Source organism: Monodelphis domestica, chromosome 8, assembly GCF_027887165.1.
Source record: "Monodelphis domestica isolate mMonDom1 chromosome 8, mMonDom1.pri, whole genome shotgun sequence".
NCBI classification, from domain to species: domain Eukaryota; kingdom Metazoa; phylum Chordata; class Mammalia; order Didelphimorphia; family Didelphidae; genus Monodelphis; species Monodelphis domestica.
Genome location: NC_077234.1, coordinates 136,461,354 through 136,485,134, shown reverse-complemented (window position 1 = coordinate 136,485,134; position 23,781 = coordinate 136,461,354). Strand labels below are relative to the sequence as shown.

At 36.5% G+C, this 23,781-nt stretch overlaps 1 long non-coding RNA gene across 1 annotated transcript in view; it reads right to left on the bottom strand.

The window, feature by feature from the left end:
* The window catches only part of LOC103104088 (uncharacterized), a 90,638-nt gene that overhangs the window by 46,930 nt on the left and 19,927 nt on the right, over positions 1-23,781 (bottom strand). The window contains exon 2 of the long non-coding RNA XR_471548.3: positions 19,703-19,769. This is a non-coding gene — a long non-coding RNA (uncharacterized LOC103104088). The remainder of the gene's footprint in view (positions 1-19,702; positions 19,770-23,781) is intronic.

The window sequence follows — 23,781 nt, the reverse complement described above, 5'->3', positions numbered from 1 at the left end:
ATTTTATTCCATTCTGTCAGAGAAATTAAGATATTTGGTTCAGAAATAGATGGAAGTAAAGGCTGTTCCCTCTGGCCTCTAGTTTACTAGGCAATAGAGCTTTGCAGATAATGAAGGTGAAATGTATAAAGAAAAGCTTAAAAAAAACCCTGTACCATTGCCAAGTCCAAGAGCCCTGTCTTGTGCAACAAGGCCACTGGCTCTGAAAGGATGCCACAGCTACAAACTGTTGTGCCAGATACTACATTTACTCAGGGTTATTTGGGCAAAAGTAATGAGAAGTATTAAAGCAATGTTTACGTAGCTGAAATGTAATATCAATCATGCTATGTACTTTGGTGATAAGAGTAAGGATTGGACTGTTAGGGAAAAAAACTGAAATTTCCTCTTGAGAATGGAAAAGTACCAGGTAGCCTGTGCATTTGATCCCTGCCCTTAATTTATTTTTCATGTAATTCTACTCTAAATCATTTTGACAGCCCAGAAAAATTATCTTCAAAAATATTTTCAGGGAAGGATCTGACCATGTAAGAAGCATATGATGATAAACAAGACATTCAAAATGATCTAGCTGGTTATTTCCAAAATGGCAAATCCACAAAGCATATGGATTAAAGCGAATGTAGAGAAATACATACAGCTTTGCAAAAGGTTCTTTTAATTAATCATTAAATTTACAGAAACATATTGACCGCCATTTGCTCTTGCCTTACCCACCACAAGCAACAATATTATTACTTCCACACCCTTTACCAGTTCCTTCCCTCCTTCTGCTACTTCTCCCAACTTCACCAAGCTAAAAGAACCCACACATTTGCCTACATGAAATACACTAAAAGCCACCCTGTACCACTCCTTCCAAAACATATTCCAAGAAAAATAAAACCAAAGATAGCAGAAGGCAAAAGCAGAATACAGGAAGGAAGTCACTATCTTATAAATGAGCTGGACTCTTAAGAGTTCATTTGTAAATCAGTTATTTGGGACCTTAGAATATTTTCCCAGTGAAAAAATGTTATAAATGGTGGTGAGATTATCAGTCATGTTCACAAAATTCCATTTAATTGTATCCTTGTATCTCACGTACATGGGCTATGTCAAATGTGCTGTATCATCATCTGCAAAACTTTCTATGGAAGAATAAATCATTTTATTTTATTTTTTATTTTCAGTTTCAGATTTTCTCCCTCTCCATTTCTTCCATCCACCCATCGAGAAGATAAGAATTAAAATACTCATTCTACAATATAGTCATGCAAAACATACTTCTTCATTAGCCATGTTTTAGATAAAATAAAAGCAATATTAATGTAAAAAGGAAAAAAATATGCATCAATCTGCATGCTGAGTCCATCACCTCTCTGGAAGTAGTGAGCATTTTATATCTTGAGTCCTTAGGAGGAGTTGTAGTGGATCACTGTATTGGTCCAGATTACTAAGCCTTTCACAATTGATTATCTTATAATATTGTTGTTGCCATATAGAGTGTTCTCCTGGCTCTGCTCACTTCATTTTGCGTCCGTTCATACAGATCTTGTCAGGTTTTTTTTCCCCTAAGACATCCCCCTTTATCATTTTCCAAAGCAGATTTGTATAATATAATTTTTAGGCATTCCCCAACTTAAGGGAATTCCCTTAATTTCTAATTCTTTGCTCAAAAAAAAAATAAATCCTGAGTCCAAATACGGACACTAGGAATATGTTTCTTCTCTCGTGGTGTCACGTGCATTTTAGGAGGGTAAGGTGAGAAGACAATATTAAGTCATCAAGTAAGCAAAGAGACTTAGAAGGCCAGATACCCCACATTTTAAGCCAGAGGCCCTTAACCCTTTTTTGTGTGTCAAGGATCTCTCTGGCAGTCTGGCTAAGTTTATGAATCCTTTCTAAGAATAATATTTTAAATGAGTAAAATTAATGTACATTAAATTACAAAGAAAATCAATTATATGGAAATAGTTATCAAAATATTTTAAGAAAAATTTCACAAACTGTACCATACAAAGACAACTTTCTACAAGAAAAGAGCTTTCTACACACTTCTCTTTGAGAATCATTCCTCAACTGTTTTGAATTGGAGAACAAAGAGTCTTTGGCACAAGGAGATGCGGAGTAAGGGTGACAGAAAGAGAACATTCCTTCCAATTTAGACTCCTCAGGCTGCCTCTTAACTATGTATTGGTGTTCTCACTTTGGTAACACATATTCTAAAAATCTATATGCATGGGTAACCATTCCCCCTTTGTGATCCCAGGAGGCAGCATGGAACCATGAATAGAACCCTAGGTCTGGAATCAGAGAAGATGGATTCGATGGCTGCCTAACTTTGGGTAAAGTCATTCAACTCTTGGTTTCTTCATCTCTAAAAGGAGCAGATTGGACTAGATAGCCTCAAAGCTCCAAGTCTACAATTTCTTTTAATCAATTAACAAGCAATTAATAATCATTTACTATGTGCCCGGCACCATGCTTAAATGTTGATGATAAAAAGAAAAAAAACACAAATATTCTCATTCCTCAAAGAGCTTATATATCCTAACCAAATGGAGATAAAATCTGAAAGACTATAATGCATTATTTTAAACTTTGAACTAGATTTATATATGGTACAAAAGATAAATATGGGGATCTCCAATTCATTTCATACCTCCTTTGTTTTTCTTGATTTTCTTCACGTTTTATCAATTCACAGAACATGAATTGCCCTTTCCTAACCTCCCTCTCACAAAGATCTCACCAAGAGGGTCTGAAATACATAACTATTATAAGGAATTGATGTTGAGGCCAAAATGCATGTGGTAGAGTTGGACAAAAAAACTGAGTCTTTCTATTTGCACAAAGGCTTTATAAAATGGCTCATGAACAATATGATAGATATGCTTGGGCCCTTGCTGCTGTACAGCAAAATTGGAGGGTTAGACCTCTCTCTCCCTCACCAAATAGCTGTGTCCAGTAACTATAATGACGTTTTATCATGTAATTTAAAAGCTCAGGATATATATTCTATTGGCTACATCTACAGAAAAGTATACTTTAAGAAGCATTTTTGTACTAGAAAAAGAAGAAATGTCTTAGAAAACAATCATTTCTGTTGGCTCCTCTTAGGGATATGTTAGCGTAAATGACAATTCAAATATTGTTTGGGGAGGGGGTCATATTGCTGATACTTCTGTCATCGGTACAGAACTATGTTTCAGAATTTTTTGGACAAAGGCATTAAAATTTTCAAAACTATGTAGTTTCTTAGCAAAAATAAATAAACAAATAAAGGATACTACTTGTATCATTGCTATCAGACAGTCATTAAATAATCAGTAAAAAAAATTAAAACAAAAACCCTTATTTCTAAAGGGGCTCTTAACATTAGAGTTTAATCCATCTGTGATTTTTCAGGATCCTGAAAGGCTGCATACAATGTCCAATGGTCCTTCAGAAGGGACTTCTTTGGAAAAGAGGGAGTAACTCCATCATTTAGATAATGCATCTCAAAATAACTTGGACTCTGAGCAACCCTTTGATTTATGGACAGACAATTCTCTGGACCTATATAGGAATAGGTCAGAATGAAACTAACCTCTGTGTAGCCAGGGGAAAGGCAGCAGTGGCCACTTGATAAGTTCATGCAATATAATAACTAATAATATATGCTATATATTACAATAATAATACAGCATAATAAGCTTAGTGTCCAATAAAATTTATAAAATGTCTAACATTCAGAAGCATTCAACATTTTTCTTTAAAAATTCTAAAAGCTCAGACTATCCTCCATTTCATTTCTTTCTTTTCCTTCCTTCCTTTTTCATTCTTTCTTTTTCTTTATTCCTCTCTTTCTTTCTCTCTTGTATTTTCTTTTTCTTTCTTGAAAAAAAAAGTCTTTGCATTCTATCTTAAAATAGATACTATGTATTGACTACAAGACAGAAAAAGTGGAAAGGGCTAGACAACTGGAATTAATTGACTAGCCCAGAGTCACATAGCTAGAAATTGTCTGAGGCCAACTATTTGAACCTATATCCTCCCAACTCCAGGCCTGGCTCTCTACTGAACCACCTAACTGCTCCTCTACATTGCACTTCCTGAAATGTTCATCAATTCTGAAAGTTATGCTCTCTTACCTGGTGCCTCAAAGCATAGTGGTACTTGTTTACTTGCGTTCACACATATCAGAGTAGATATATAAAGTCAGAACCCATATTAAAACATTTGTCTGTACCATTTTCCTCCACTTTTGGTGTTGTTTGTTACTTTCAATCAATTTTTACATTGTAGATGACTATAGCTACAGGTCCCCTATGTCAAAATTTAGAGAAAAGAAAGTATTATTTTGAAAGTCAGATTCAATAAGCCCAAACCCCTCCCCTGTCCTGGTGGGGTAGGGGTGAGCAGACTTGCAAAAACACATTCTGGTATCATCAAACCTTCTCTCCCGCCCCACTCCCCATACACATACACACACACAGGTGTGTTGCTCCATGATAGGTACATAGCCCTGGGCACCCATCTCCAAATGAGAATATGGAGAGGTGCCTAGCAGGGGAGAAGAACAGGAAAGCCACAGATGAAGATCACTTTTCCTATTCAATTACCACTTTTATTTCACATTTATGGGGAAGAAAAGAGAAACAGGAATTTTTGTTTCCCTGATTGAAAACCAAGAATTCCTTCAATTTACCCAAACTGCAAAAAGCAGGATTCAGAACAGGATAAACAAAGGGAAGTTCTTTTCCCCTTCTGACTATGAAAGAACAAACCATTTTAATAGAGAAGAAAAATCAAACCTAATAAATGTTTAACTGTTAAATATATTAATAAGAAATGCCAATGAAAACATGGCTCTTTATATTGGTCTTATTTTGCTACAACTCTTTTTCTAAACTTGCTAAAACATTTCCGTATTTCCTAAAAAAAAGTTTTTTCCATTAAATTTTCTATCTTAAAATAAATTTATTTCCAGTCCAAAGTACTATAGTGAATATATAAGCAAGAACTCCAGAAACACTCATTCTGCTTCTTCAGGTTCCATAGGAAGGAGGGAAAAGGTATTTCACCTTCCTCCCATTTTCTCCCCCTTTTTCCTATATTCTCTACTTTAACCCCTAACCTACATGACTGCTGGCAAAGAAGTATTGTTACACCACTTGAAGAGCAAATGTAATAATATCATTATTATAGGGGCATAGGGTGGGAGCCAGTAAGAAAGGAGAAAAGCTGCTCACATGCAGTTTATAGCTCTACCATCGGATTGTCACCCAATAGACAGATTTCTTTGGTATACCCCAAATGTCATGAACTCTAAAGCCAACTGGTCTTCTCTTTTTTTCACATAAAATATCCCATTTCTGATCTCCACATTTTTCCACATGCCTGAAATGTATCCCCTCCTGTAATAGTTATAGGGATTGTTTTAGATTCTGTTTTCCTCTCCACACACCCTACCGCCACCTCACAGGGGTCCTCTCTTCCCTTACATGCAGCTCAAGTACCACCTTCAGTCAGAAGTCTATCCTGATCCCTAAAGTTCAGTCTTTCCATCCTGATCAGTTCTTCTGCTTCCTGAAAACAAGAGCAGATCTCTACAATCTTTAAAAAATAACAAAACTCCCACTTGATCCAACCATACCCCAACTATCATTTTATGTCTCTTCTCTTCTTTAGCCTAAACTTGTTTTCAAAATCTGTCTAAACTCCCCTAAACTCCTGTCCTTCCTCTCTTCTCACTGACTTGTGAACTCTCTCAGATCTGGTTTCCATCCTCCTCATTCAACTGAAACTGCCCTCTCCAAAGTTACTAATGACCCTTTCTTTACCAGACCCAATGGCTTTTTCTCTATCCTCATCCTTGAGTCTCTACAGCCTTTAATCATTGATTAATCATTGATCACTCTCTTCCCTTAAGATACTTTTTCCTAAGCCTGGTAAAGACTTACACGAACTGAGGCAAAGTGATCAGAACCAAGAGAACACTGACCATGGTAATAGCAATATTATAATAGTGATCAGTTGTGAAAGACTTAGCTACTCTGATGAAGACAATGATCCAAGATAATTCCAAAGACCCCAGGATGGAAAATGCCATCTGTGATGAAAAATGCTGATTAACTCTTAGGTGCAGTTTGAAGCATACTTTTTTTTTCCTCTGGGAGCCAGGGGGTTGCCTGTTTTATTTTGAAACATGGCTAATATGGAAATATGTTTAGTATGACTTCACATGTAAACTCAAGATTCCTCTGCTCACCTTCTCAAGAGATGGGAGAGGGGAGGAAGGGAGGAAATTCGGAATTCAATTTTTAAATGAATATTTGTATATATGTGTATTAATTTCTCTTTCCTCTTTAGATTCTAATTATACTCCTCTCTCTTGTTTCTTCTCTGACTTGTCTTACCATTCTTTCTCACTCTCTTTTCCTGGATTTTCATCATTAAAGTCATGTCCACTAACAAGGGACTGTTCAGAACTCTCCTTTCTTCTTCCTTTATACTATCATATTTGTTGATCTTATTGGGTTCTATTATTATCTCTACAAAGATGATTCTAAATATACATATATACATATACATACATGCACATATATGAATATATACATATATATATGTATTTATATATCCTTAGCCTTTCCTTTTAGTACCAGTCTTAAACTGGATGTCCCATTTCTAAAATTCAGTATGGCTAAAAAAAACAAAAATATCTTCTTCTAAACTTTCCTGTTACTCTCATTGTGGGTTTTAAAATTAATATACAACAACTATTATTATTTTTTAAGTTTTATTAATGATAACTAGAATAAAAGCTACTACCTAAACCACCCAGGCCATTCTGGAAAGAAGAACAAGGGAGGAGTTACAGCAAACAAATACAAAGGTGATCACGCATCATGGTGGAGAGAGGAGAGGAATTCTGAGAAATACTGAAGGACTTCTAGGGGATGAAGTCCAAGGGTTCAAAATTCCACTTATACACCATCCTCTTTGTCCCCCAAATTTGCAACCTTGATCTCATCCAATATTTCTCTCTTGCATTCACAACCACCCCCATCCAGTTCATGGCCAAATCTTGTCATTTCTACCTTTACAACAGCTCTCAACTATGTTGACTTCTCTCTACTCACACCACAACTGCCCTAGTAATGGCCCTCTTGACCTCCTGCCTAGACTATCAAAGCAGCCTTCTGACTGTGAGCTCCCTGCCTCAAGTGTCTCTCTCCTCAGTTCCTTCCACAGCTTCTGTCTAAATGTTCTTCCTAAAATGAAGGTCCAAACTTGTAATCCCCTACTCAAAAATCTCCATTGGCTCCAGAGTATTTCCACATCCAAAAGAGAATTCTCTTTTGGGCTTTTAAAGTGCTTCATAGCCCGGGCCCTTCCTACCTTTCTGATCTTTATACTTTTGATTTCCTTCCACCTACCTTAGCCTCCAGAAACACTGGCCTTCTCTTCTTTACATAAAACCAAGTCACCTCCTGATCGGGGACTCTTCACTGGATGTCCCTTTTGCCCAGAATGCTGTCCCTCCTCACCCCCAGCTTCTAGCTTCCTTGACTTTTTTTTATTTTCAGCTTAAATATGAGCTACTAGAGAAGGCCTGGCCCAGTCTCCTTCTACTATCTCCACATTGATAGTACTTTCCTTTCACATTTTCACTTGATGCAAGTATTCCAACCTCACTCTTTCAGGGTGAAAAAAGTGACTTTTCTCCCTCAAAATTTTAGAAGAATCTTTTAAGGACTGAAATATCTATCTCTATTATTATTATTATTATTATTATTATTATTATTAGCTCCAGCACCCATTCCAGTTTTGTTCTCTACTAAACATTAGTTCCATTTAATCATTGAACATCAATTAATTACAATTACAAAGGGATATTTACTTCCAACACATAGAAAGAACAGAAATGCAGATCTTCTTTCCCATTACACTTGGGGGCACACTCTTCCTTATACCATGACCCCTCAACAGGAGAATGGGCTCAGACTTAACACAGTCTCTAGAGACCCCTGTCTCATCCAATTCAGATCCAAAGGAAACATTCACTGTTGGATGAGTCCTGGTTTCGGCTTCCACTGGGTTGGGCCTCCAAGCTAGACTGCCTTGGCACAAGACCTAGAGTGGATTATGTTTCTGAATTCCCTTGGAGACTGGCTCTCCTGACCTCTCAACGCTCCTAAGTTTGTGGCTTCCAGTCTCTTTCCATTCAAATGAAAAAGCAAACATTAAAGCAAAGAAACAAGCATGTTTGTAGACCACATGTTGGCATCAGATGGGAAGGGCCCAAGCACTTACTATATTATCTTTCTTCTCTCATCAGAATGTCAGCAGGAGGAAAGGAGACACACTAAAAGAAGGCACTCATTCTAGATGACAAATGACTTTTGAATGAACCCCCAATTCCTGCTACGAAGTTCATCAAAGGGGCTCCTGTTTACCACATGGTTAGCAAACAGGAAGCAGTTGCAGAATGTCTCTGTAGGCTCCAAATTCCACTTGAGAATTGCCTCTGTGAATCCTTCCACACATCCTTGCAAAGACAGGGCTTCCTGGCCAGCCTCCTAGTACACGCACCATGCTTTCATTCTAAGTTTTGTACTGACTCAGTCCCCAGGTATATGCTAGACATAATCTTAAATGTGCATTTTTGTTTGGGCACATAATATTCCCATTAGAATGTGAGGTCTTTAAGGGCAGAGGTTGTGTTTTTGCCATTCTCCATATCTCCAGCCCTTAATACAGTGTTTGGCACATAAGTATTTAATAGATGTCAATTAACTGAAAGAGAACAAAGTTTAGAGAATACCTAAAACTTGCCTTGGTGGATCTTACAATCTAGTTAAGGTTAAAGCACATGAGAAAGTGACTATGACAAACAATAATACATTAGTGGAAAATAAAGTTCCAGGAGGGCTAAGGAAGAAGTTGGGGTGAGGGCAAAAGTAGAGAGAGCTAAAAGTGACATTAGAGTAAGAGTGACATTAGAGTAAAGGAAAGGTAGAAATTTAAAAGGAAAAGAAAAGATGGGAGGGCATTCCATATATAAAGAACCATGAGCATAAAAGATCATAGACTTAAAGCTGGGACCATCTAATCCAACCTCTTTAAGCAGCAGATGAAGAGCTGAGGACCAGAAAGACTGGGTAATCTGATCAGATGAAGGTCCCAGTGGTAATAAAAACAGAACCAAAGTTGGAGCACGTCTTCTCATTCCAAAGCCAGCATCTTCCCATGGCTTCATGCTACCACAATCCTCTCATCATCTTGAAGATAAAGGAACTGAGGTCCCAAAAAGTTAAATGATTGGAAAAAATTATCAGGGTCGAGATTCAGACCCACATCTGGCTCCCAATATAGTGCTCATTCCATTGCATAAAAGGAAAGAAAGGAGAAGGAAGTATACAAGTGAGTATCATTATTTTCACTACATAATAAATCCAAATGCAAGTGATGGCACAGAATATTCAAAGTCTCACAGGGGTATATCCCAGACAAGAAAACAGAGAGTTATTAACTCTTGATCTCTTCTCATTACTAAATAATACCTTCCAAGTGGGTGGCCAAGAACCCTTTTTTTTTTTAAACAAATAAACCTCTCTTAAAGAATGAGGAATCATTGTTTTTACATATTTATCAAGTAACCTGGCAACAAAAGTTATCATATACCAAATAATATTAGAGAAAACTGTTTGCCTATTCTTAAAATTATTATTTACATAAAATATTGTATTATCTTTAAAAAAAAGGTATATATTACAAAGTAGCAGTCATCAAAACAATTTGGTACTGGCTAAGAGACAGAAAGGAGGATCAGTGGAATAGACTTGGGGTAAATGACCTCAGCAAGACAGTCTATGACAAACCCAAAGACCCCAGCTTTGGGGACAAAAATCCACTATTTGATAAAAACTGCTGGGTGGGAGAGATTAGGTTTGGATCAACACCTCACACCCTACACCAAGATAAACTCAGAATGGGGGAATGACTTGAATATAAAGAAGGAAACTATAAGTAAATTAGGTGAACACAGAATAGTATACATGTCAGACCTTTGGGAAGGGAAAGATTTTAAAACCAAGCAAGACTTAGAAAGAGTCACAAAATGCAAAATAAATAATTTTGACTACATCAAATTAAAATGTTTTTGTACAAACAAAACCAATGTAACTAAAATTAGAAGGAAAGCAACAAATTGGGAAACAATCTTCATAACAAAAACCTCTGACAAAGGTCTAATTACTCAAATCTATAAAGAGCTAAACCAGTTGTACAAAAAATCAAGCCATTCTCCAATTGAAAAATGGGCAAGGGACATGAATAGGCAATTTTCAGTTAAAGAAATCAAAACTATTAATAAGCACATGAAAAAGTGTTCTAGATCTCTTATAATCAGAGAGATGCAAATCAAAACAACTCTGAGGTATCACCTCACACCCAGCATATTGGCTAACATGACAGCTATGGAGAGTAATGAATGCTGGAGGGGATGTGGCAAAGTAGGGACATTAATTCATTGCTGGTGGAGTTGTGAACTGATCCAACCATTCTGGAGGGCAATTTGGAACTATGCCCAAAGGGCGCTAAAAGACTGTCTGCCCTTTGATCCAGCCATAGCACTGCTGGGTTTGTACCCCAAAGAGATAATAAGGAAAAAGACTTGTACAAAAATATTCATAGCTGCACTCTTTGTGGTAGCCAAAAATTGGAAAATGAGGGGATGCCCTTCAATTGGGGAATGGCTGAACAAATTGTGGTATATGTTGGTGATGGAATACTATTGTGCCAAAAGGAATGATAAAGTGGAGGAATTCCATGAAGACTGGAACAACCTCCGGGAAGTGATGCAGAGTGAGAGGAGCAGAACCAGGAAAACATTGTACACAGAGACTGACACATTGTGGTACAAGAGAACGTAATGGACTTCTCCAGTAATGGCTTTACAATGTCCCTGAACAACCTGCAGAGATCTACAAGAAAAAAAAAAAACTATCCTCAAGCAGAGGACAAACTGAGGGAGTAAAAACACTGAGGAAAAGCAATTGCTTGACTACAGAGTTTGAGGGGACATGATCGAGGAGAGACGCTAAATGAGCACCCTAATGCAAATACCAACAACAAGGAAATGGGTTCAGAGCAAGGACACATGTGATGCCCAGACGAATCACACATCAGCTAGGGAAGGGGTGGGGTGGGGGTGGGGGGGTTGGAAAAGAAAATGATCTGTGTCCAATGAATAATGTATGAAAATGACCAAATAAAATAATATTTAAAATGAAGAAAAAAAAGTTAAGGGTCATAATGAAACTAATGAGATGCTCAGGGCACTCCTGAACTCTAATGAATAGCATTCATTACTGTATTTTAATCTGGTGTTAACTATTCCCTCTCTGAAATCACTAGAAAGTGACTATTACCTCTTGATAAAATAATCGAAAGCTACCATGGTAACCATACACTAGCTTTCATGAGGAAGGTTGAGCATGTGTACATGACAAGGAAAACAGCCTCCACATATACCCCATGCACATAAAGAATAATTTGGTTTCCACAGCATATTCCCCAAGCATGTGCATTATGAAATGTTAACCGTAGTGCAAGCATATTGGTTTCCATTTTAAATATCTATCTTCACTTTCTTGGTTGAAGTTTCAAAGTCATTTCACCTTTTAAGAAATAAATAAATATATATATATGAATATTGTTGAGCATAAACATTTAATCCCTAGCAGTCTGGAGACTAGATTAATTAACTTCAGTTCCACAATGGCCACATCCTATAGAAAGGGAACATGTAGTGCAGGTGAAAAATGTGTGGCTCTGAAGACAAGTATGAATTAATTTTGCTTACTTCACAAATGTCCTTTGAGCAGGCTATTTGCCATGTCTGTTCCAAAGTATCTCCATCTATAAAAGGAAGAAATTGGACTAGAGAGGGCTTCTTAAAATGGTAGCCAAATTTTATGGAGAGAGAGAGTTATTATTTTGATAACTATCATGTTATGTATACTATTTCATACATTTGAAATCATTGTTCTGAGAAGAGGTTCACAGATTTCACCAGACTGCCAAAGGGGCCCATGACATGAAAAAATGAAGACACCCCCCCCCCAGACTAGATGATCACAAAGGTGCCTTCCAGTTCTCTATCTATGATTCTATTGAGAAAGCCAAACTGTGCCTCATCAACTGCTGCTTAAATACCAGGGGAATGAGAAAACAAAAGCTAGTGATTCGCTGATCATTGCAATTCAATTCATATATTTGTTAAGTATTTACTATCTCTGATGCACTGTAAAGGGGAATTAAAGATGAATAAATTGCAATCCCTCATCTCAAGTAGCCCAGGATCTATTAGAAGCATTAAAACAAGTACAAACATAATGCTGATACTGGGCAAAAGAGATATCTCAAAAGCAAATTTTGAGGGGGAGGAATTGTGAGAATTCAATGAAGTGAGAGGATGCATTGGATTGAGAGGGAATCCTGAACAGTTCCATAGAGAACAAAAGCAAAATAACTGTTACAGTAAATCAAAGATTATTGGATTGAGAAAATGGTATTTAATTAACCTTTGAATAATGGGAATTACAGGATCACAAATTCAGGGCTAAAAAGGACCAATTCCCTCATTTTATTAAAGGAAACTGAGGCATAGAGATATCAAATTATCTACTCAACATCACACTGATAAGTATGATGATAAGTATAAGAAGCAATATTTAAAGTCTTCCTGTCTCCAAGTCAAGTACCCTATCCACTCTACCCTGCTACCTCTAAAATAAAATTAGGGCAAATTGGACATTCCAGGAACAAAGAGTAACATTTAAAATGTGTAATAGTATTGGCAAAGACTGAAAGGGCAACCTGTGATCAGATTGGAGAGGTCCTACAATGCTAGGCATGGGAGTTTATGCTGTAAGTAGCAGGCAGTCAGCAACACCATTAAAATGTCTCTTGTTGTTTTCCTTGTACTTATTTACTATTTCCTATTATTTATTATTATTATTTACTATTTATTTATTTACTACTCAGAGAACTTGGTCATTAGTCTGAACAGGGCTCCAAAACAGAATGATTAACTCTAAATCAAAAAATCTAAGATAAGTCTCCTTTTATCAGTATCTAAAAATTCTTCAAAACCTAATTCTATAAAAATGTTCTCCCAGTTTCTTGCTTTCCTTCTAATTTTGGTTGCATTGGTTTTGTTTGTACAAAAAACTTTTTAATTTTATATAATCAAAGGCATTCGTTTTACATTTTTCAATGTTCTCTATCTCTTGCTCAGTCTTAAATACCTTCCTTTCCCACAGATCTGACAGGTATACAATTTTATGTTCACCGAATTTATTTATGATTTCACTCTTTATATTTAAGTCATTTACCCATTTTGAATTTATCTTGATATAGGGTGTAAGATGTTGATCTTTCATTTTTTTATTTTTGTCTATTTTATTTGTTTTTTCAAAGCACCAGCTTCTAATCTTATTTATTAATTCAATAGTTCTTTCACTTTTGATTTTATTAATTTCTCCTTTAATTTTTAGGATCTCTAATTTAATTTTCATCTGGTGATTTTTAATTTGTTCACTTTCTAGTTTTTTAATTTACATGCCCAATCCATTGACCTCTGTCCTCCCTAAATTGTTGATATATGCATTCAAGAATGTAAATTTCCCCCTGAGTACTGCTTTGGCTGCATCCCATAGATTTTGACAGGATGTCTCATCATTGTCTAAGATGGCTATCTAAACCTGATTTTTTCCATACTGTTTTCCAATTTTCCTAGCAATTTTTGTCAAAGAGTGAGTTTTTATCCCAAAAGCTAGAATCTTTGGATTTATCGACCACTAGCTTGCTGAGGTCATTTACCCCTAGGCTATTCCACTGATCCACCCTTCTGTCTCTTAGCCATTACCAATTTGTTTTGATGATCACTGCTTTATAGTACAGTTTAAGATCTGGTACTGTGGAGCCTCCATCCTTCACATTCTTTTTCATTATTTCCCTTGATATTCTTGATCTTTTGATCTTCCAGATGAAATTTGTTATAATTTAAGCCACCATTCCATTCTTATATACATTATTGACTTCACATTCCCTATAATACAGTCAAATTGGCCTTCAAAATGTCCCTCACACATGGCATTGGATCTCCTATCTCCAGGACTTTGCACAGATTAAATTCCCATTCTTAGAATGCACTCCCTCATTAGCTCTGTCCCTTAAGGATCTTTAGTGTCCATCAAAACTCAGTTCTATTCTTCTACATTAGGCTTTTCCTGATTCCCTGGATGCTAATGCTTCCCCACAAAAATTACCTTTTTAAAAATGTTTTTGTAATAAATAAGTAAATAAATGTTTTGTAATAAATAATAATTTTTAAATGGTCAAAATTCATAATACATTTAATACTTGCATAGCACTTTAGATGTATTATTTCTTTTCATCCTCACAAGCCTATAAAGTATATACTGTTACTACTCACATTTTACAGATGAAGACTGGAGTTAAGTAACTTGCTGAGGGTTAAATAGATAATAAGAATTTGAGGCAGAATTTGAACTTACTGATTAAATAACAGGGAGGGATTGAAAAGACAAAAACTGGAGATTCCCTGTTCATTGTGATTTAATTCAAACATTTATGAAGTATTTACTCTCTCAGGTGTCCTGTGATGGGGAATCAGATGAATAAATCTACACACACACACACCTGAAGTAACCTATGATCTATTAGAGGAGTTAACTTAAGTTGATTAACTCACTTTTACTGATTACAAGTCCAGTTATCCACCTAGGTTGAGGTGGAGGAAAGGGTTAGCAATAGTGATGCCAAAAATAAGAGTATCATTTAAACATTATTTAAAACACACTAAAGAGAAAAAAAGGAAAGTCAGAAGGAAGCACAAACAGGATATTTGTGGAAATAATATGCATTATTATTATATTTTAAAGCAAATAATATGAAATGGAGATTCACAGTTTCAAGGAAAATCTTTTTTCTTATTCTGCTACATATGTGGAATTAGTATTTCTCTGGCATTTAGTCATTTTAAATAGATCCATTTAAGCTCTATAAATGGAAATTTTTTAGAAAATGTGCCCTTTCATGGAAAACTCATTACATTTAACTACAAAATTAAACTTTTAAAGTTTAATTCTAAACAAGAACATTCTGGTTGATATGGTCATCTTCAGATAGCATAAAGGTAAGGCAACACTAGTCAACAAGAATTGAGTCACTAGGGTGGGCCTCATATTGAATTAAGTACTTTGTGCTATATTAAGAAATATAGGAAAACGGCTCTGCCTTCCAGAAAGATTGAGCTAGGAAAGCTTGATTAGGTGCTAAACTATATAGAACTAACCATAAAATATGTTGGCCCTCAGAGAAGAAAGAGGTCAGCATGGGCAATCTCTTAAGTAATCCTTGAAGCAGGGCCAGACTTAGTAGGGGGAGGAATAGCCAGCTGCCTGGGTACATGGTAATAACTTGGATGTATATAAGCTCCTTGATAGTTTACAAAATAGTATAAAATATTTTTACTGGATTTTGACTTGAAAAAAAATTTAATTTGAGCCCCATAACAATCCTGTATGGTAGGCACTAAAGGTAACATTTCTCCCATTTTTATAGATTAGAAAAGTAAGGCTCAAAGGAATGATGACTTTCCTCTGACTAGTCAAAGTCCCCAAGTTGAGATTGCCACCTACACTGCTGCCACACATAACTTCTTCAACACTGGGCAAGTTCCCACACCTCACTATCTTTCATACTATCTATCTTGCAACCTAAAATTCAACCATCAATTCCTTGAAGGCTTGTCATATCTTAAAGAGAGTCCTATATTAAGATGGAAATCCCAAATAACCAAAGCTTTCCAAAAAAACAAACAAATGAAATTCCCAACAAGAATAAAAGTACCTTAATCAAAACAACTCTGTAGAACTACCTCACACCTAGCAAATTGGCCAATATGGCAGCAAAGGAAATTGATAAATGTTGGAGGAGATGTGGCAAAATTGAGACACTAATATACTGCCGGTGGAGTTGTGAATTGGTCCAACCATTCTGCAGGGCAATTTGTAATTATGCACAAAAGGCTTTAAAAGAATGCCTACCCTTTGATCCAGTCATACCACTGCTGGATTTGTACCTCAAAGAGATAATAAGGAAAAATATATGTACAAAAATATTTATAGCTGTGCTCTTTGTGGTGGCAAAAAAAATTGGAAAATGAGGGGGGTATCCATTGATTGGGGAATGGCTGAATAAATTGTGGTATCTGTTGGTGATGGAATACTATTGTGCTAAAAGGAGTGATGAACTGGAGGAATTCCATGTGAACTGGAACAACCTCAAGGAATTGATGCAGAGCAAAAGGAAGAGAACCAGGAGAACAGTATACACAGAGACTAATACATTATGGCACAATTGAATGTAATAGACTGCTCTGCCAGCAGCCATGTAATGATCCAGGGCAATCCAAAGGAACTATGAGAAAGAATGCTGTCCATACCCAGAGAAAGAACTGTGGGAGCAGAAATGCAGAAGAAAAACATGATCGATCACATAGTTTGATGGGGATATGATTGGGGTTTTGATGTTAAAAGATCATCCAACTGCAAATATGAATAACATGGAAATAGGTTTTGAACAATGATACATGTATAACTCAGTGGAACTGCTTGTCAGTTCTGGGAGGAGGGACTAAAGGGGGAGGAGAATCATGAATTATGTAACCATGGAATTTAATTTTTAAAAATTAAAAAAATAAAATAATATCTATATTGTAGTAATAATTATGGGGAATATATAAATTATTTACCAATATTTTAAAATTAAGTTTATTAAGCTTCTTAAAGTTTTAATTTATTCTTAGTAAGTAACATAGTATTACTTAGTAAGTAAAGAAATCTAATGTGCTTTATATTTTGCATATTTTTGGTTTGATGGGGATATGACTGGGGATATAGACTCTAAATGATCACCCTAGTACAAATAGCAATAATATTGGAAATAGGTCTTGATCAATGATACTTGTAAAACCTAGTGGAATTGCTCATTGGAGGGGGTATGGGAGGGGTAGAAAAGAATATAAATCATGTAACCATGGAAAAATATTCCAAATTAAATAAATTTTTTTAAAAAAGAATAAATGCACCTTTCTTTAATATAGTAAAGAGTTTTAAATGATTACATGTAGTAGTATAATATATAATTATTATATAATAATATAATAGTAAAGTTTTAAATGATAAGGTATATAGTGATATATTTATATATCATCTTAAACAGTTTTAAACAATATATAGTAATATGTTATATTAAACCATTTTAAATGATTATATATAGCAATACATTATATACATGTATAATATAGAAAACAGTTTTAAACAGATTAAAACGACAAAGGACTTTTGAAATATATGGAATGGATCAGAAGGAAACATGAGCAAGCAGGACAGCTGTGAAAAGATGTTGAATTTATTATGTATTTTAAAAAGAAAGCAAATTATAGGTAACATATTAGTGATTGCATATACAATCCCCTTTCTGTTCTAATTTGTATATTGAAATTCCTGTTTTATTTGGTGTCCAAATTCAATTTTAAAAAGAAAAAATATCAGAATAAAAATTTTAATGCAAAAAACTCTGAATGTAGTTACACCTTAAACCTTAACTGCTAACACCAGAAAGGGGAATGGTTCACAAAGAGAGTAAAGAGAAGGGAAGGAAGAAGAAATATCGGAAGAAAAGAAAGGGAGGAAGAAAGGATGAAGTGAGAGAAAGACCTCCCCCACCCTAAAAGGGAAGGTGAGAATTTAACCAAGACAAACTTCCCTACTTCCCAGTTTTGCCTAGGGCTAACCCTGCATTAAAAGACTCTAAAAGTCAACATTATTTCAAAATTTATCAGGTATCTTTCACACAAGCACTCTAGGAGGTAAATGGTGCCATTTTGACTTTCCCTCCGGACTATACATAGTATGGAGGGCCCAGAGCATGAGGCGAGTGGGCTGTTTCCCAGCCAGTCTTGACTCTTTGGAATCCAGGATGACACAACTTTGAATGGCAGATGGGGTGGGTATGAACGCCAAGAAGGTTGTCTGTTATTCTCTTGGCCACACAAAAAAAATGATCACATGCAGCTTTGGGGATTGGTTTTTTCCAAGCATTTGCCTAAATAACCAAATTGCATGGAGCAGGCCCTCCTGGATATTGAGGTTAATCAAGTTCACAGGGCAACTCCCATGTCTCTTGCTGTACAAACCACGAGACAGAGTGCGGAAAATGTTAAATGATGCATTAAAATGATATAAAATAGAATTCTCACTGAAATGCAGGAGAAGACCTGCTTGGTTTCTTCTGGATTCTCGGTATGCATGCATGAGTTTGACACTGAGAGCACCAGTTGTTGATGAGAACTTTTACTGAGAACAAACTGACACCAAAACTAGCCACTCACTCTCACAATCTATGGTAGGAGAAAAAAAAGAAAAATAATACTTTTAAGAACAAGAGTGTGTGTTTATATATGCCAACCTCATATGATCATAGAGTTCAAGTCCATCTTGACTAGACCGCTTCACCTTTTGGTGTCATGGAACTCTTTGGTGGTTGGGTAAAGTCTATGGACTCCTCCGAATGATATTTTTAAACACACAAAATAAAATACATAAGATTATGGAGGAAATGAATTATATCAAAATTGTTATAAAATTAAAAAACAAATGTACAGACTGCAGGTTAGATCCACTGATCTAAACCTAGCCCCCTCATTTTGTAAATAAGGAAACTGAGGCTTAGCGAGGTTAGGTAAATTGCCCAATGACACACAGAGAGTGATGAAGATAGGGCAGAGCCTAGGTCTTTGGGTTCCAAATGCAGTGTTCCATCCCCTGCACACACTGCCTTTCCCACTGAAGATAGCCATATTGTCTTAATCAGTACCCTTGGGAGGGGGGAATGAATTTTCATAAACAAACAAAATTGATGATTTCAGTTGGTCAGTGAGAAAATAAACACAAACTATCTGAACTACAAATAATAACTACTTAATTATGCTTCTTCTCTCAGGTCTAAGGGAGTTTATTTCCTAATTGCTTCAGGAAAACCAGCAGAGGGAGCACAAAGCACTGTGTTCTGTGGTCTCTGAAAACAAAAGGGCCTTTTTTGTTTGTTTATTTAAAAGGCTGCTTAAATAGTTCAAATCCTTTAATATTTTTTAATCTTTAATAATTCAGCAATAGCTAATTTCCCTATATTCTACTCTATGTATTAAGTTGGTAATTTAATTGTTTTTATTTAAACAATGCCCACAGAAATCCAGAGCAAAGAGGAAATCTCCAGGGTCTCCAGCCTATCCTCCAGAACCAAAATGACATCCTCAAGCAATGTGAACATACACATTGCTCCATCTGAAATACTCAGGAACATAAATCCATGAGATTCCCTGACACATAATATCATAACTGCATAAAGAACTCAAAGCAGTCGGAAATCAAAAAGCCTCTAGAAGAAAATGCATGAAAGTTTATATTCAAGAAGATCTAAGGGTAGATATTGATCTGAGACCGAAAAGGGAAATAGAGGAGCATTTAGACATGAAAAGAATAAATTCCCTGTGAGTGACAACATGCAGGTTCTAGTCCAAACTCTAACATTTCTTGGGTGACCTTAGTTAAGTCACTTATCCTTTCGAGGTCTCCCTTACCTCATCTGTAAAATGTTCTTAAGTCTGATTTTTAGCTTCCTCTCCTCTCTGGGGCTGCAAATCATCCCTACACAGGGTGGAAATGACAAAAAAAGGAAAAATAGACGGTTATATAGATATGTAGAATTTCTATATCTCACCAAAAAAGGGCCTTAGATTGCAAAAAATAGTCATTCCCCATGTCCCTGCCTGTCCCCCCAACCCCACCCCCTTGAAGAGTGAGCCCCCTGAATAAAAGGTTCCATGCCCCAGAGGCCAATGCAACCCTGTTTGTGTGTGCATAGCCCTGAACACAATAAATATGCACACCCCTCTTTCTGCCCCTATTGTCCTTCTTCCTGCCTCATCCCGACCTTACTTGTCACTCAGAATCCCCTTCACTCAACATGCCACCATCACCACCACCCTCCCACACACCCACACACTCCTTGTTTCTTTCCCTCTGCTTTTTTTCTAAGTTCCACACACAGATGAAGTGTGCATAGACTTTGTTCATCTTCTGGGAAAGTATCCACATAAAAAAATGTGGACGCATGTCCACAGGATCTCCTCTCAAACCCAGAAAATAGAAACCAAGACATCTGAAAATTCATTGTCCTGTTTGCTAAATTGTAGAGAAACTCCCTTCTTGAAGCAATAAGCTCCCACCGATGACTTCCTGTCCAGTTTCTAAAAGGATGAGGATGACTGCATAACCTGGAGAAAGCTTTATTTTTTTTCCTTCCTGAGAGCTCTAAGCACATCTAAATATTCTTTAAGTAAAATAAAAATGAAGTTTGATGATTTCCATTTAATAGACTGGGGTAGGGGTGAACTAAGAAAGAGAGAGGTCAAATGACTTTCTCAAAGTCACTTAGGAAGGCTGCTACAAAGTCAGGATAAGAACTCCAGGCTCTTGACTCCAAGTCCTTTACTTTATCCACTAAACAAATACTAGCAGTCGAGATTGGTTATCTCGCCCCCTTCTGTCTCAAAGGCTGAGTGACAAAAAGAGAGTTTAGTGAGATACTGAGTGTAAATGACAGCACAGGAAATCCATTCTTGGGGCAAGCTGTGAAGTTGGCAACTTAATAGAAGGCAAGAAAGCAAGTCTGAACATTCCATGTACTGTATACACTTGCTATCTTCACCCCCACCCCCACCCCGCATGGCCCAAAGTCCACAGTAGCCAAGAAGAAGTTGGTAAGGCTGCAGGGGAGCGAGACAGACACTTCAGTAAATCTGTTCCTGGGCATCTATCTCACAGCTAGTTGAAAAGTCATTGACTTATATGAGAAAAGTTGACTTATGTGGTGCTAGATATTCTTATATATGATTATAATTCTTCCATAGAGTGAACCATATGCATGTATCTATTTGAGAAGGCCTGTATCTGTGATTTCACTGGTAGAGGGAATTCTCGGGCTAGGCAATTTCTGTTTATTGTCGCATATTTGTACCTTCTCAGCCACCTATAAGTCAAAGCATTGAGAAGGAAATTACACAGTCAGTATAAAGCAGAGACAGCTCTTTGTACCTAGATCTTCCTGGTTCTCTTGCTGCTTCATATGTGTGTATACATATGTATATTTCAATATATGTGTATATTTCAATATATGTATATTTTGATATGTATATTTCAATATGCATATGTTCCAATGTGTGTATATTTCAATACATGTGTATATTTCAATATATTTTTACATTTCAATATGTATATTTCAATATATGTATATTTCAGTATGTATGCTTCAATATGTGTATATTTCAATATATGATACTAATCCCAGTTAAACTATTCTAAGTATTTCCATAATAATTTCTAAATAAATTCCAACCCTTGTCAAGCAGGCCAAGTAAGGCATATTTGGATATTAAAGCAGAGAGAACAAATTATACACGACAACAGGTACAGGAGGAATGCCAACCATATTTGGAAGAAACATTGATATAGAAACCCCACCCACTGCTGGATTTGCAGACATCTATGCCAAGACAAACACAGCATGTATACACTGGATGTTAGTACACCCTTATAGCACAAAGATGAACTTATCTGCCCTAGTATGGCATTTTTACCTACTGCAAACAAAAGTGGAGAATTGTGGCTACATTTATACACATCTTTTGCAAAATGGAATTTCATTGTTAGTTTCCTATAAACATGCCCTTGTCCTAAAACTGGTTTTACTATAAATGGAAACTTTCTCTGGAAAAAAATATTAATAATAACTTAAAAAAGAAAAATAGTTATATTGTCCATATGAGGAGGTATTCCAAACTGTACTCTGTAACTGGTGATTTACTGCCAACTTGAGAGCAACAATCTTTTTTTAAAATTTATTGAATGAAGCCCTAAATGCCAGTGGAGGCAAATTCTCTGGACAACTGATCTCTAGTGTTATTACTAACTTTTTAGGTTACATTTCAGTTGGGTCAAATGGATTTATGTCCCTTCTCGCCACAAAGCTTTAAAATATTTGTTGGATTCAGGAAAGAAAATGTATCTCTTTTTTTAGCTATTAATGTGCCACCCACTCTCAAATTTTAAAAACACACACAAACAAAATCCAAAAGATTCTGTAATATTATTTGATAAAACAACATCTTAAATTACACTGAGTTTTATTTTGGTTTGTGTAAGTGATAATGACTTGGAAAAACCTCATTGAAGAGGATTATTTCTCTGCTATCTGTTTGGGCTTTCTTCAAGTGAATGATCAGATCAATGTGAGAATGACAGATTTTTTTACCACAGTTGGGCAGGAGGCTCACATGTTCATAGAAAGGAACACAAAATATCCCATCTTAAAACACAGAACTATTCAGATTAAAAGACACATGAACTGAATTTGGGTTTCTAAACCAATGAATAATTAATAGCTTTATCTTCGTGACTCCAAAATAGGTCATGTGGGGGTGTGGGGGGGAAGAGTATGTATAGATAAAAGCCCTCACTCTTTCTTCTAGAGGAAAAAAAAATTTAACTGTATCAGTCAAGGCTTTTGACCTGTGCATTAAACAACACACAGGAAATGGTCTAGAAAAGAGATACAGAGCTGCCTTCACTCTTAGTGGAGAGGGGGACAATAGGGATAAAGGATATTCCTCATAGCAAGAAAAAATGATGGCATAAAATACAAAAAAGGAAAAGTCAAAATAAGAAAGACTGATGAAAGCATAACAGAGAAAAAAAAAAGACATGTTTAACTGCTAAATCATCCAAATTGCTTTGCCAAATTTTGACATGCTTGATTTCCTGTACTAAAATCTCTCTCCCTCCCTATCTTTTTTTTTTGTCTTAAAAAAAAAAAGTGAGGAAAAATAACCAGCTGTTCCTTGTATGGTTCAGGAAACAAGTTTGATTTATTACTTTAAGGTTATTTTTGAATGAGCTGCTTGTGGCAGCCAGAGTGTAGGAGAAGTCACTGAGGCCTGTCCACTTGAAGGGCTCAAACTGTTTCCTGAACAGCCCTTCTTTACTCCTCACCTCGGACAGCTATTATTGACAACGTGTGACTGGGGCCTTCCAGTATTTTAAAACAGTGGGGGGGCCTGGCCAAACAATCAGCCTGTCAATTACCTTTTCCCCTGTTGTGAAAAGGGGGCCCAGGACAATGCAACTTCTCAGCAGGGGGTTGTGCAGCTCCAAGTATGGAACCCACTCGCACAGTGCGGCATTCAAAACCAAAGAAATGGTTGGTGCCTTTGTTTTTGTTGTTTTTGGTTTTTTTTATTTTTTTATGGGGGTGGGGTGTGGGGGGTGGGAGAGGCTGAGGCACGTCCCTTCATTTTGTGGCAGAATTTCGTGAAGGTGGAGGTGTCTTCCCAGAGAGGTTTTTTAAAGCTCTGCAAAAGAAAAACTGACAACACACACACACACACACACACACACACACACACACAGAGGTTTCCTGTGTTTGTGTTTAATTTTTTTCCACTCTGCTCCACAGAGGCACAAAGGACTCCCCCTCTCTCGACCCCCTTCAGGAGGCTTGTCCGCAGGGGAACGCCCAAGCTGCTCTACCTATATTGTGTCTTAAAAAACTTCCTGTGGGCATTGATCACTTGCTGAGAGGACTGTCCATCATACAGCCCCT